The 13,973-nt window shown below is 42.5% G+C and overlaps 1 pseudogene; it reads right to left on the reverse strand.

Moving 5' to 3' along the window:
* Positions 1 to 6,725: 6,725 nt before the first annotated feature.
* On the reverse strand, positions 6,726 to 8,669 carry LOC144371487 (adiponectin receptor protein 1 pseudogene; annotated as a pseudogene).
* Positions 8,670 to 13,973: the final 5,304 nt, after the last annotated feature.

Below are 13,973 nucleotides of genomic sequence, written 5' to 3' on the forward strand. Positions count from 1 at the left end.
CATATTATATCCCTCAAAAAGATTTTAAATAAATCATTTTACCCTCTGGAACCTCAGGTTGGTTTTTAATCTATAAGAGTCAGGATCTTTAAGCAAATGACCAAATTCCCTTCCACCTCTCTCATGTGTGATTTTACCTCTTGACCACTCTCCCTAGGGCTCTTTTGATGGACATTCATTCTCCTCTTGGCCATCTTTCTGGTCTCCTCTCTTCCTCAGTCTCCTTTGCTATTTTTCCATGGGCACCTCCACCTTGAGTAATGGAAAGAGTTTGACTACCTCTTGCATCTCTAGTCTTTTAGCTCCCCAAGACTGTGCCTGCAAACCAGGATCAGAGGCCAAATCCTTCCCCAATGCCTATTTTTGTAAAGAGAATTGTATTAGGATACAGCCAAACCTATTCATTTACTTTTTTTTCCATGTTCCTTCCAAACGACATTGCCGGGGTTGTACATGCTGCTTTCAAGCCATGGAGACAATATGGTCTGCAAGAACTAAAATATCTGATACTTTTCAGAATACGTGTCTTCAATCCCTGCCCTAGGAGATTGCATCCTGCCCATGGCTTTAAATAGGATCCAGTGAATGATTCCTAAGTTTATATTGTCAAGATGTTCCTCTCCTGAGTTCCCTCTGGATCTCTACACCTGTCCAACCCCTGTTGCCTCTTGGTATTTGTGCCATCTTGGAATAGTGTAGTGGTTAAGGTGACTCTAGAGGCAGGTGCCCAAGTCTGAGTCCTGCCTTTGCTGAGTGCTAACACAGTGGTCTCAGTAGTCGCTAATCTCCCTGTGACTCGTGTTCCTCATTGGCACCATGCAGGTGGTGATGAAGAAGTAACGTTTCATAAGGTTGCCAAGAAGACTATATGTGTTAATATGTCCATAGCACAACCCTGTTGGGTGTTGTGGGTTCAAATTTTAGGAGTTATCACTGAATTTCTTTCCCTTGTACCTCACATATAATTTATCATCAAGTTCTCTCATGCCTATCTTTAAAATACTTATTATTGAGCTTGGCGTGGTGGCACATGACTGTCATCCCAGTGATTCAGGAGGCTGAGGCAGGAGGATTGCAGGTTTGAAGCCAGCCTCAGCAATTTTGTGAGACTGTCTTAAAAAAAATGTTGGGGGTTATAGTCCAATTGTATAGACTACTGGGTTCAATCCATAGTACCATTTTTTTAAAATAGAAAAACAATTATTGAGCATCTCCAGTGCTGCACTGTTAATATCCTGCACCAAGCTACCATGACCTATCACCTAAACCACTGGCTCTCCCAGTTGCTATCTCTGCTTCACTTTTACACAAAACCTTCTTCCTCTGTGATCAGCCAGGAGTCAAATAATCTTTTAAAAACAATGATATCACTCTTCTGCAGAAAATCATTCAATCTCTTCCCAACACACTTAGAATGAAATCTGAACTTCGTGCCATTGAGTCACAAAGCCTCACCTGTTCTGTCTCCAGCTTTTTTTCATGGCTCTGCCCCTCCAGATTTTTCTACTTACACTGGCCTTCTTGTTCCTCCTAAGCATGAAAACTTGGCCCTGCTACAGTCACGTCAGACCCAGTGTCCTCTCTATCCGCAGGGGTTTGTCCCCAGATATCTGCATATCCCCCCAGCACACACAATGTCACAACCACACGGTGTCTTTTCCAGTTTGCTCTATTCAAACTCTACCTTTCATTACCCTCTCTTCACACAGCCCACTTTTGGGTCTGTAACATCTGTCACTAATTGTATTAATTATTGATGGAATCTACACTTGTCTCTCTCTTTCTCTCTCCAGTATCCTGTGATTTCATTTTTTTCTGCTCAAAGCTTGAGACAAACTGGGATGCCAGTCATTTTAAGTTTTGCATCTCCGCATCATTCCAATTTTTATCATGCTGATCCTTTCACTCGTTTCTAGAACCTTCTTTATCTCTTGGTTGCTTGAGAGCTTCTTCTCAGTCTACAAGAAGCTGATCTGAAACTTTATCTGCTTTGTTAAATCTTCCCTCCATACCTCTTAATTTCTTAAATACTACTTCCTGGTTACTTAGAAATCTGAAATGAAGTACTCAATGGTTCACCTTCTTGTGGAGAAATGAATGGTCACATAAAACAGGCCAGGCCAGGGAGTTGTCCCTAGGCCTACATTCCTCTCCAAATCAAAGGGTGAATGAAACAATCTTTGTAGACAACAAAGTTATCTGAAAAGGGATCCCACAGATAAGGTGTGTGTTCTGTAGCTGGGTGGAGTGGTGTACAGCACACCTGTAATCCATCATCTCAGGAAGGATTGCAAGTTGGAAGCCAGCCTCAGCACTTTAGTGAGACCCTAAGTAATTTAGTGAACCCCTATTTGAAAATAAAATAAAAGGGGTATGGCTCAGTGGTTAAGCACCCCTGGGTTCAATCTCCAGTACTAAAAAAAAAAAAAAAAAAAGAATAAGTTTGTATTAAATCTTTCCTTGGACTAGGAAAACTTCTTATCATCAAAACCCCCTCCTGATCATAAATTGGTATTCTATAGTGTTTAACTCCGTGATATCATAGAAACTCAGTAAATATTTCAGTGTTAGAATCATCTATGGGGAGATTTGCAAGGGCAGATAGGATAATTCCATCAATATTAATAATCTCTTCCTTTACAAAAAAATCGGATCACTACAGTACTAATGTATGTACATCCTTTCAAACCTCCACTGATATGTAGATTTCAAAGCACCATACTGCAATGAGAAAGTTTGAATGTTTATACAACACGACAGAAAAGAATCAACAGCCGTCTCCCAGCTGTGCTGACAGTCGCTTTCCCCCAAAAGATAATTTTGACCTCCCCCCAGACAAAATATTAAACTTTAATCACTGCCGTACCTACCCCGAATATTTTCTTGTCTTGTTTTCTCCATCTGTTTATTATTGTACGCACTAGATTTTGCTGAATTGGGGATTCCAAAATGACAAAAAGAACATTTTTATTTCCGTGGTCGAAGAATTCTTTAAAAAAAATGTTTTGCAGCTCAAAATGAGAGAGTCCACGTTGCAAAAAAGGTCCTCCTTGGCCCAGTGAAGCCTCTTTTGGCAGCATTCTAATTCTCCTGGTATCTCATCTTGCAATTTCTGAACGATGTGGAGAATCTCAGTGAATATTATAAACCTCCTCAGGGCTCAGATCTAAGAGCAGAAAACTCTGGGATTTTTTGTGCATCCATGAGAAACTACTGCAGGGAGCTACCATGGCAACATTATCCTTTAGAAGAAGACCTCAACTCCAAGGTTCACATTTAACAGGCGATTATTTTACTCTGAACTTCTAGGTTTATATGTTAAAAAGAGAGCTGTTTTTCCTTCCATCTCACAAGTGACACCTTTCATTTTGAAAAGTACCTAAAGTAATTATGCAAAACTAAGAACAGAACAGCCTGATGCTTTGAACTCTCAAAGACGGTCACACTTCATGGGTTGGTGTGTCTGCTTACACTAGGTTTCCTCTTCGTGCAGACCATATAGAGTTTTTAATCTTGTAATATCAAAATGGGGTCCAATAGAATCTCATTGTATCAAGTATTTAGTATACGACTTTTTAAGCATAGACATTCATTGGGAATATTTTCCATCCTGTGACATATTTCTGGCAACATAATTATAATTTCCTCATGGGGTGTTTTTGTATAGCTGTGCCAGAAATAATGTATCTGCTGAAAACTGATTGCCTTAATGTTACTTGTCCTGGTGTGCAGAGTGGGTGTGCTGGGCTCTTATTTTTCTTTCCTAGCATTCTTTCTTGTAGGATACTCATTATCCCCTTGGTGCTAAAGAGAAGTAAGTCACAGTACCCCATATTTTTCCACTCTGCAGCTTTGGCTTAGCTAATATCTCATCCCTTCCAAAAAGAAGGTAGACAACAAAGAGAATCAGAATGTTCCCTAGGATTGATAAGGAGATGTTGGGGGCAGGTAGCAGAGAGAGCTCTAATTTTTCCTTAGTGTTATGTTGATAATTTTTTTAAATCTGAGCCAGGAGATCCCATAAGCTTTCTTCCAACATTTCTTAAGAGAACCCTACTGGTAGTTTGGGACTATAAAACAACAGCAGAGACAGGCTGGCTGAGAAGTTAAAAAGAGAGCAAGAGTGTTAATTTTCTGGATCAAGTTGTGCCTGAAGCTGTCCTATTCAAATTTTGCAGTTATATCAGACAATATATGCTTTAACTTTTCACTGTTATTATTTTTGCTTAGATTAGTTTGGCCAGGATTTTTGATAGCAGTTAAGTAAGAATTTTAGTACAAGAGTCAGATACATTTTCGATGAACAAAAGATGCTGCCTTCATCTCATTTTCTCAGCATAGTTAGTTAAATGCACAATTGTTAGCCCCATATTTTTAACATGATCATGATGCCCTGAAAGAAACCTGGCCAATACTTGGTGCATGAGTTACATCTCCTTGATATTGAATTTTCCAAATGGAATAGGTTTACTTCCTGCAGACCATTATTTTAAGAAGCTATTTAGTTCCTTGAGATGAGCCCAGCACATGGCAAGGGCCAAACAGAAACGTGACAAGAAAGTGAACAAATGCTTGCGTATGCTGCTCGAGGAGCCCCAAGAGTCTCTTTTTAAAGACACGTTGGTTTATTCCCTCAGGTCGGGACCAAACACCATATCAAACTCTGTGAAATATACACTATTCTCTTTGCTCCTTCAATTTTATGTAATGGTAAAAACCAAAAAAAAAATTCATTGTGTTTATCACAATTTCTCCACATCAAATGTAAGTTGAACTTTAAAAATATGAAGTTTTGCTCCTTGAGAAACCCTGGAAGGTCCCACAGAGATGGACACGTGGATGATGGAATTGTTGACAAGGTTTTTGGTTTTGGATTTCATGACAGTTCTTGGGCCACTCTTTGGCCGACAGGATCATATTTAATGCCCTACTGATAGTGTTTCAGGCCCAGAAAGAGGGATCAAGGAGAAAGACGTCATGTTCCATTTGGGCACCTGCATCAAGGAGCAGGGCTTATCACCAGTTTCTTTTCTGCATCACACTTGAGTCTCTGCAGTTTCCTCAGGAGGACTTGCGCTCTCTCTCTCTCTCTCTCTCTCTCTCTCTCTCTCTCTCTCTCTGGATTTAGTAAGAAGCAAAGAGAAAAACCTGCATGAAGTTTAATTCTAATCACTATGTGAAGGTCCTTTTTTTAACATCAGAATGACAGGTGTCAATCAATCACAACCGGTCATAAAGAGGCAGGTGTCAAAAACAAAGGTTGATCAAATGGCTAAAGCAACATGCTGGCAGGAATAAGCAAACTATTAAACTCAATGCTGCTTCCTTTTGTCAGGGGCCTGTTGCCTACAACAACGTTTTCTTTCTTGCATTGAGTTTTTGGGGGTATTTCTTTCTTCATGAAACTCTCTGAATTTCTCGGATGCTGGACTACCTGTTTGTTATAAGTGAGTCAAAGGGGCCATTGCTACAAGCAGCCCTGTGCAGGATGCCCTATGCATAGGTCCAGAGTGTCCATGCTTGAATGGAAATCCAACCCCAAGAGGCTCCCTCCAGCAGGGGCCAGGAGGGTCCCTGCCACCTCAGAGTGTAGTGGCACCTCCTCCTCCACTGAAAATCTTAATTAAGCTTCTCCAGGGACCCTCACCAAAACTGTTCCTTAGACTATCAGCAAGAATTTTTTGCAAAAAATGTTCAATGTAGTTAGGCTTCCTATTTCCGGTGGCTCTATCTTGCAATAACTGAATTTGGCCCTGGGCCCAGAGGAGATCAGCACTCCAGATGCTGAGTACCCCTTCACTAGTCTTTCACCACATTTATGGGGCTATCTGGTGTCATAAATTCTCTAGTCCAAAATGATATATGATGGTGTGGGAGAGTTTTCAGGAGGGATGTGTGTTTACAGAAGCAGAGTGGCCTCTAGCCTTGGGGCTTAGAGCCTTTACAGGGGCCTTTACACCTCCAAGGAAAGCGGTTAGATCCTAGGGAAAGTCCTTCAGGAGCCAAAAGGTAAGAGTGAATGGTGCTAATTAGGTTCCTTGGAAACCAGCTCCGGGGTGGCAGAGTGGGGAACCCTCTCTGTCCCAAGCACTAATTTTCCAAACAGAGTGTTCTTGGTTTATTTTTGTATTCAGGCCTAGTTAACCCCTACAGTTGAAAAACAAAAACAAAACTATTTTTAATGTAGACTTCTGCAAATTGTGAGCCTCTGAGCCCAGCTGCTTCTACACACTGGGTTAAAAGTTCTAAGTATTTCTAGACTCGGGGTTCAGAGGGATGAATTGATTTGGGCGAAAGTCCCCCTTTGAACCAGCTACAGCCCATAAACCTGCTTCCTGCTATTTCCTGGGTGTCCAGCCTCATCTGTCCCCCATCAAGAGCAAGACCCTGTTTCAGCAGGATGTCTTACCTCCGATGGCACCACCCAAGGGGAACCCCAGAATCCAGCTTCCCATGGCAGGAATCACCTCCTCTCCTCTTCCTGCTCAATACCAACAACCTCCAAACACCCTCTGCCTGATGTAGGTTGTCCACCACAAGATGGTGAGGACTTCTGCATCGCTGTCCACTCTCTGCTGCAGATCTTTCCATGGTTGCTATTTATTTTATTTTATTTTATTTTTTTCTGCTGCACTTTCTTTTATTATCATCATAATCTTTGCATCAAGATACATAGCAATGATAGCAGGTTTCTTTTTAAAGCTTAGTATTAAATATTAAATATCTTTCCCCAGTTTAATTTTACATTACTCTGCCAAGAAAAAAAATTAAAACTCAAGTTATTTGAAGCCTGGACACACTTCCATGATTAGCCGGGCTATGTAAAAGTTGGTGTCTTATTCTTCCTGCTATGCAAGCAGATCTAGGCTCTAGAAAGATGGGACCAGGTTATAATTGTTTTTGAAAAGTGTGCTACAAAAATGGATGGCCTGTTATAAGCCAGGTTACAAAGTAAGGACAGGGAATAAGAGAGGGACATTTTCTTTCAGGAAAAAAGAAAACAATTCCTGAAGAGTCCCAGTCCATAATTTTTTCCCAAAATGGTTGAAGGAGGGAGTAAGATCTCAAAATGAGCTTCAAAGTACTGTCTCTGTGAGGGAATGGTACTTGTCTTGCTGAGGAGGGTGACTGCCGAGGAAGGGGATGACTATGTTGACCATCCCCACCCTCCCCAGCTAGGGGAAAGGGAATGGAAAGTTTATTGCCCAGTGGCTGTGAAAGTGAGCTGAAGCTTAACTGGTATTGAATTCACTAAGAGGTTTCTTCTAGAAACAGACAACTCAGACTCTTTTTTTCACTTCAGCAAAGAAGTTATTTTTAAAAGCACTTGGGAAGTTCCTCCTCCACCTCAAGGTGGGAAGGCTCAGAGAAGGGAGTCATCAGTACAGCCACCTTCCAGGCCATAACGGAATTCCTGAAGGTTGGAGACCTCATAGAAGTGGACAAAGGCTGCGGCCACCACCAGGACGTGGAAAATCTGATGGGACTGGAACCATATGTCAAACTTTCCCGGAAAGAAGCGCTCAGGAATCCGAGCAGCATAAAGGCCAGCTCCGGTGATGTACATCACAGCCATGAGGAAGAACCAGCCCATCTGGCCCACTGTGGTGGCCTTGACAAAGCCCTCAGCGATAGTAAAGTGCATGGTGGGCACAATACCACTCAAGCCAAGTCCCAGGAACACTCCCGCTCTTGTTTGCCGGTGTTTAGGAGTGGTAAACCGGTCCCACTGTGCCACAATGATGGCAGAGATGCCCAGGACACAGACGATGGAGAGGTAGATGAGCCGAGGCTGTGGGGAGCAGTAGAAAGAGTAATAGAGCCAGGGGACAAAGCTCCCCATAATCAGTAGAGCAATCCCTGAATAGTCCAGTTTGGAAAAAGTCCGGGAAACTTTCTCTGAATGACAATAGACGGTGTGGAAAGCCAGGAGAAGCTGAGGCAGAGCACTGCACCCAAAAAGAACATGCCAAAAACCACTTTCTCCTGAAGAGGAGCCATGAAGTACATATTTGGTCTAAGCATGGTCAAGATTCCCAAAAAGAGAAATAGTACGAAACCAAGCAGATGGGTCCAGATGTTGCCAGTTTCAGTGTGGATGCGGAAGATGCTCTTGAAGCAAGGACGAAAGGAGGGCATGGGTGGTCTGTGGCCATGTAGCAGATAGTCATTGTCCTTCAGCCAGTCAGGAAGTACATCATATGGGATGACCCTCCAACGCCCCTCCCAGACCTTATATACAAACTCTTCCATCTTCTCCATGGCATGGTGGGCCTGCAGGGGAAGTGTCAGTACCCGTACCTCCTCCTCTTCTTCCTGGGGCACTGGGCATGTTTGTTCTTCTTCAGCCTTGTTTGGGTTGGCAATTACCCGCTTGCCCTTCTCTTCTAGCAGGGGTTCCAGTTCAGCCAGTTCCACCGAGTCAGTTTCCCTGTTACTGGCAGGAGCCCCGTTGCCCTGTGCCACCACAGATCCTTTGTGGGAAGACATCTGGCTGGTACCTCAGTACCCTGCAGCTTCAGCTTGGGAAAAGGCTGGGGTCTCTCAGCCCCAGGGGGCAGAGATCTCCCTGTGATGGCAAACAGGCCGGGTGGGCAGGCTCTGCTGGGGGCCGCGGTCCCCCAGCTACATCCCGCGGCACTGGAGGCGGCCTGCGGCCGAGCGGCCGGGATTTTCAGCACCCTCCCCCATGGTTGCTATTTATGAGCCCTGTCTCTCCGTCCCCATCTCTGAAATCCTTCCATTGGAGATGGAGTGCAACCAGCAGCCAATCCACACTTAGCCTTCTTTCCTTCCTGCTCTGATAATAACATTCTTCTCACTGAAGCCATCTAAGGGCTGGTTCTTTTCTCTTCCATCACTCGTGCATCAAGGCACCCAGTGACAGGGTAACTATCCCACCTCTTCACTGTCACCCACAGACCATTCCTTCCTGAGGCCTCCACAGTCTCACTGTTCCACCCAACAACAGATTGCACCACCTGCTTCCTCTGAATCCCACCCACCTTCTGGTTATCCTGCATCATGGTCTATTCTTCCTCCTCCTATTTGCTCACTTTTTTGGACATTACCAGTACGTGGAGTCCAGGGTTAGAGTCCGAATGCCTACTACAAACACTCCTTCCTACCTCAGCCTCTGTTATGTTTTTCCCCCATCATTATTCACAAATGTTGACCTTGATTCCTACTTTTCCTAGAAAGTAAAAGCAATCAAAAGACAAATTCTATAAATAGCATCTACCTTATATGCGACCTTCCTGCTCTTGGGCCATGACCTCACCTTATTGCCTATTACCAAGGATGGGTGATTCAAGTTTCTCGACAAGGTAAAACCTTCTCCTTACTCACTAGATCCCCTTCTTCCTTCTCTCTTTCTATATCACATTGCCCCACCAGCACCCCCTCAGTATTTCAAAAATATCTACCCTAACGTAATTGTGTTCCTCCTCCCATCCTTATTACTTAACCTCCCCTTTCTTTGATAGGACTGTCGACCTTCACATTTCCAGCGGTTGTGCCTCCTTGATGTGATTCCAGTGAGCTTTTTATTGTTATCTTCACCAAAATTGGCCTCTTTGATGTTAAGGATGACCTTGACGTCCCTAATTCTATGGAAGGTCGCTTCGCATTCCACATATTATTGAACTGCACCACTCAGTACCATTGATCTCCTTCTCCTGGAAAACTTGATTTTGTTTCCAAGATAGCTAATTTCTCTCCTACTCTTCTAAGAACTTATTCTCAGCTTCTTTGGCTGGTATGTCTAGATTCTCAGTCCTAAGTCCTCTCTGCTTTCTATTTACAGTCACTGCTAGAGGACTCCAAGGGCTACCCCTGTAAGTACCTCTCTCCACGCTGATGTCTCCAAAATTCCACTTTCCATTACAGCCTCTTCCCTGAAACCCACATTCAAAGTCTAACTGTCTATTTGTTATTCCTACCTGAATGCCTAAGATGCAACTCAAGTTTGAATGTAGCTAAAACTTAGATTGCTATTTCTTCTTCTAACTCTTCCTCTGCCCTGGTCAACCTTCTTATCCTACAGGATTTCTCTCTGGGTTAATATTCATTTCTTTGGTTTACACAGACAGTCATTAAATCCCTTCAATTCTAACTTCAAAATATATTCAAAATTCATCTAGTGTTCCTCTCTCCTAAGGCCACCGTCCTGGACCCTGTCAGTATGCCTAGACTATTGCAATGTCACAGTCCCCACTTATTCTTAGGGATCCATTCAGAGGATGCCCCAAACCGTGGACAGTACTGGCCCCTAGAGACACTGTGTTTTCCTATTTGCTCATAGCTCTGATAAAGTTTAATTTATAAATCAGGTACAACAAGAGATCCACAATAGTAACTATCAATGAAACAGAGCAATTATAATGATACATTGTAATAAAGGCTATTTAAAACTTAGGTATTGTTTATTTCTGGAATTTTCCACCTGCTCTCTTCAGACCACAGTGGACCGTGGGTAACTGACACCACAGACTGTGAAGGCATGAATGGTATGTGGGGGAGAGCAGTATACTCTCATCTCATTGATCTCTCTGCTTCTGCTTTGCAGACCTATTTGCCATAGAATTTGGAATAATCTCCTTGAAAAGTAAGTCAGAGTTGGTGAAGTGGCACACTCCTGTAATCCCAGTGGCTCAAGAGGCTGAGACAGGAGTATCTCTAAAGTCAGCCTCAGCAAAAACGAGGCACTAAGCAACTCAGTGAGACCCTGTCTCTAAATAAAATACAAAATACGGCTGGGGAGGTGACTCAGTGATCTAGTGTCCCTGAGTTTAATCCCTGGTACAAAAAAGAAAAAAATAAGTTAATTAGATCCTGCCAACCTTCTGCCTGTGCTCCTCCTAAGTTCTCAGTCTGGACTGCAGGATGGGTTCTGTCCCCCCACTGTCTTTCTGATGGTACCTTCTCTTCCCCTGCAGCCCTTGCCCCAGAAGGTCAGCCTTTGATGCCGACGTAGCTCAGCCCTTGGCCCTAGTTATCCCTCTTCCTGGAATGAGGTTTCCCAGACATCTGGCTGGCTGGCTCCCTCCATTCCTCCACAAATCTGTCCCAAACTCTGTTCTCAGTAAGGCATTTCCTTATTAACTTGTCTAAAATTTCTTCCAGCCTGTTTTGACTTAAGAAGTTATTATTTTTATTAAACAATCCAATACAGTGCACATTTTATTTTTAGTTAATTGTCTTTCTCACTACTAAAATGTGTCCTTTAAGAGGATGGTGATATTTTTTTGTTTGTTTGTTGATTTGTTTGGGTTACTTGCTATTATTCCCTTTATTACTGCTTCATTGACACTCAGATCAGTGTTTGACACATACTATGAGATTTAAAAATGTTCATCAAGGGGCTGGAGTTGTGGCTCAGTGGCAGAGTGTGAGGCACTGGGTTCAATCCTCAGCAACACATAAAAATAAACAAACATAAAAAGGTCTTTAAAAATTCTCTTAAAAAAAGTGTTCATCAAATGAATAAAATCACCCAAGAACCTTATGAGATAGTGCCAATCTGCAGTCATTCCCCCATTTTCTCTGGGAGATATGTTTTGAGACCCCCAGTGAATGCCTGAATCATTCATCAGTACAGAATTCTATATATACAATGTTCTTTTTTTCTAAGCATGAAGACCTATGATAAAATTTAATTTACAAATTAGTCATAGTAAGCAACTGATAACAATAATAAAAAAGAAAAATTATTGTAGTGTAATCTAAGGAAAGTTATATGCACATGAACTGTCTCCAAATGTCATATTGTATTTTCTCCTTTTCATCCAAGAAAGCACTTCTTGACTTCTGCTGTAATATCACAACTGCTGGGGACATACGTTTGCATTGGGGGCACTATGAAGTGTTACAAAACACAAGTACCACAATGTGTGCACCATCCATCAGATGACTGAGATAACTTGACCATTACTAACCAGCCGAGGAGCAGGACCTGTACCTGGCATAGCTCTACTGGCCCAGAAAATATTCTCACCCCGGCAGGATGAAAAGGGATGGTGTGAGATTTCATCATGCTCCTTAGAACAGCACACAACTTAAAATAAATGAATTGTTTTCTTCTGAGGTTTTCCACTTAATACGTTGGGACCACAACAGATCTGTATAACCCAAACTAAGGTCAAAGAAACTTCAGATAAGGGCATTGCTGTAGCTAACTTAAAGCTGTCTCACGTCTCTTTTGTTTACACATTGAATAACAGCTTGATAACTGTTAAGGACAAAAAAAAACAAGGTAGCTGTCTGGACTTGAACCAGGGCTGTTTTATGCATAACTCAAAATCACCCTTGTTTCTACTTTTATTTTTAAAATTTTTGCCTTCTAGAAAATGAAGCAGTGAACAAGGTATCAACCACGGGAGACTTACTGGGAGAAGGGAGCTATGGGTGTCATGGATTTGTGATTTTCTTAGCTTAAAGCCAATCCAGTCTATCTTATGTTGAGGTTCCTGATATAATTGTAATCACAGACTCAAACTCAAAATCATCATCTGACCCCCAGCAGCTTTCATTCCCATATCAAGTTGTTTATTATTCACCAAAAAGATCTGACACATTCCCCCATTGCTCATAGTCCCCTGGACATGGTCCTCATCCTGGTGCGATCTATGATAAAGTCAGAAGCATGGGATCCTATGTTTGTAGAAGCTCTTTCATAGTTGAAAGATTCTCCATAATTTTTATTTCCTCAAAGAATCATTCATATGCTCATAAACAAGTCTCAATCCTATGAGCTCTTCCAAGTGAAAAATACATCAGAACTTTCTTAAGTCAAACTTCTTATTCATTTTTTTGTTTCTGGAATCAGTTGCTTAGCATCCCCATTATAGCTTGCTAAGGAGATGGCAGGGTTCTCAAATGGCTGCTGTGTGCTCAGTGTTTGTATAATAAATAGCATCGAGTGCTTCCAGTGTGCACTGAGTCATGGCACCTGAGGTTGTAAGAAACATTAAATCATTTACCTGACACTCCCCCACTGTTTTCTTTCTCTAATGTTCCCTCTTGAACATCTCCTGAAACACAGTACACACTGCCTTACGAAGGAAGAAATTCAAAAGGGGCCCGTTAGAGAGTTCTTCTGTGTTAAGTGGCAATCTCTGTCCCTTTCATAGGACATCAATTCCAGGGAGATGCGAGAGAAAAGACTTGGATTCGAATGAGTTGACCTGGGTTTCCAACTTGGTTGAAGCACACCGTGTGGCGTAGTTGCTTTTGGACTCTCCATGACCAGCTGACTCTGATTTTCATAGTCTGTGATGTGAACTAAGAGGCGTTAGGTGCTTTAGCAACACACTTCACAGGCAAATGGCTCAAAGTTAGTCGAAGTTGAATTTTTACTAGACAGTACTGCCAGGGTGGTTAGCAAGTTGGGAGAGTGTCCTTCTGCACCTGTCAGTTAGGGACCCAGGCTGATGGAACCACTGTCATAGTAAACTTGGGTTTCCAAAGTGGTGCTACACCTCTTTATTCTTTCTAACCAGAGGGAGAAAGGCATATGGAATTACATTTGTAAGTTATGTGTGTGTGTGTGTGTGTGTGCGCGCGCGTGCATATGTGTGTGTGTGTGTGTGTGTGTGTGTGTGTGAGAGAGAGAGAGAGAGAGAGAGAGAGAGAGATGTGTCATATGTGCAAGTGACCCCCTATTCTTTCATGAATATTCTCTTGACGAGCCCCCCTTCAAATAGCCACAGCTGACTGGGGCTAAGAGGTGCAGTTTCTGGTTGACAGACCCTTCTCAGAGATGATACCAAGGAAAAGGGGGACACAAAATTTTGGTCTTTATCCAGTTGTGCAACAGGACAATAATTTCTATCAAAGATGGGAAGTATTCGTGTGTCAGTGTGACATGCAATAATGGGGTTTCTGTTTTCTGTATTTTATGTGCAAACAAATAAGCCCTTTTTGTCTGCTATATACTCATCTTAAAATGTTCAACATCATGCACCATGTGTTCT

Source organism: Ictidomys tridecemlineatus, chromosome 16, assembly GCF_052094955.1.
Source record: "Ictidomys tridecemlineatus isolate mIctTri1 chromosome 16, mIctTri1.hap1, whole genome shotgun sequence".
NCBI classification, from domain to species: Eukaryota; Metazoa; Chordata; class Mammalia; order Rodentia; family Sciuridae; genus Ictidomys; species Ictidomys tridecemlineatus.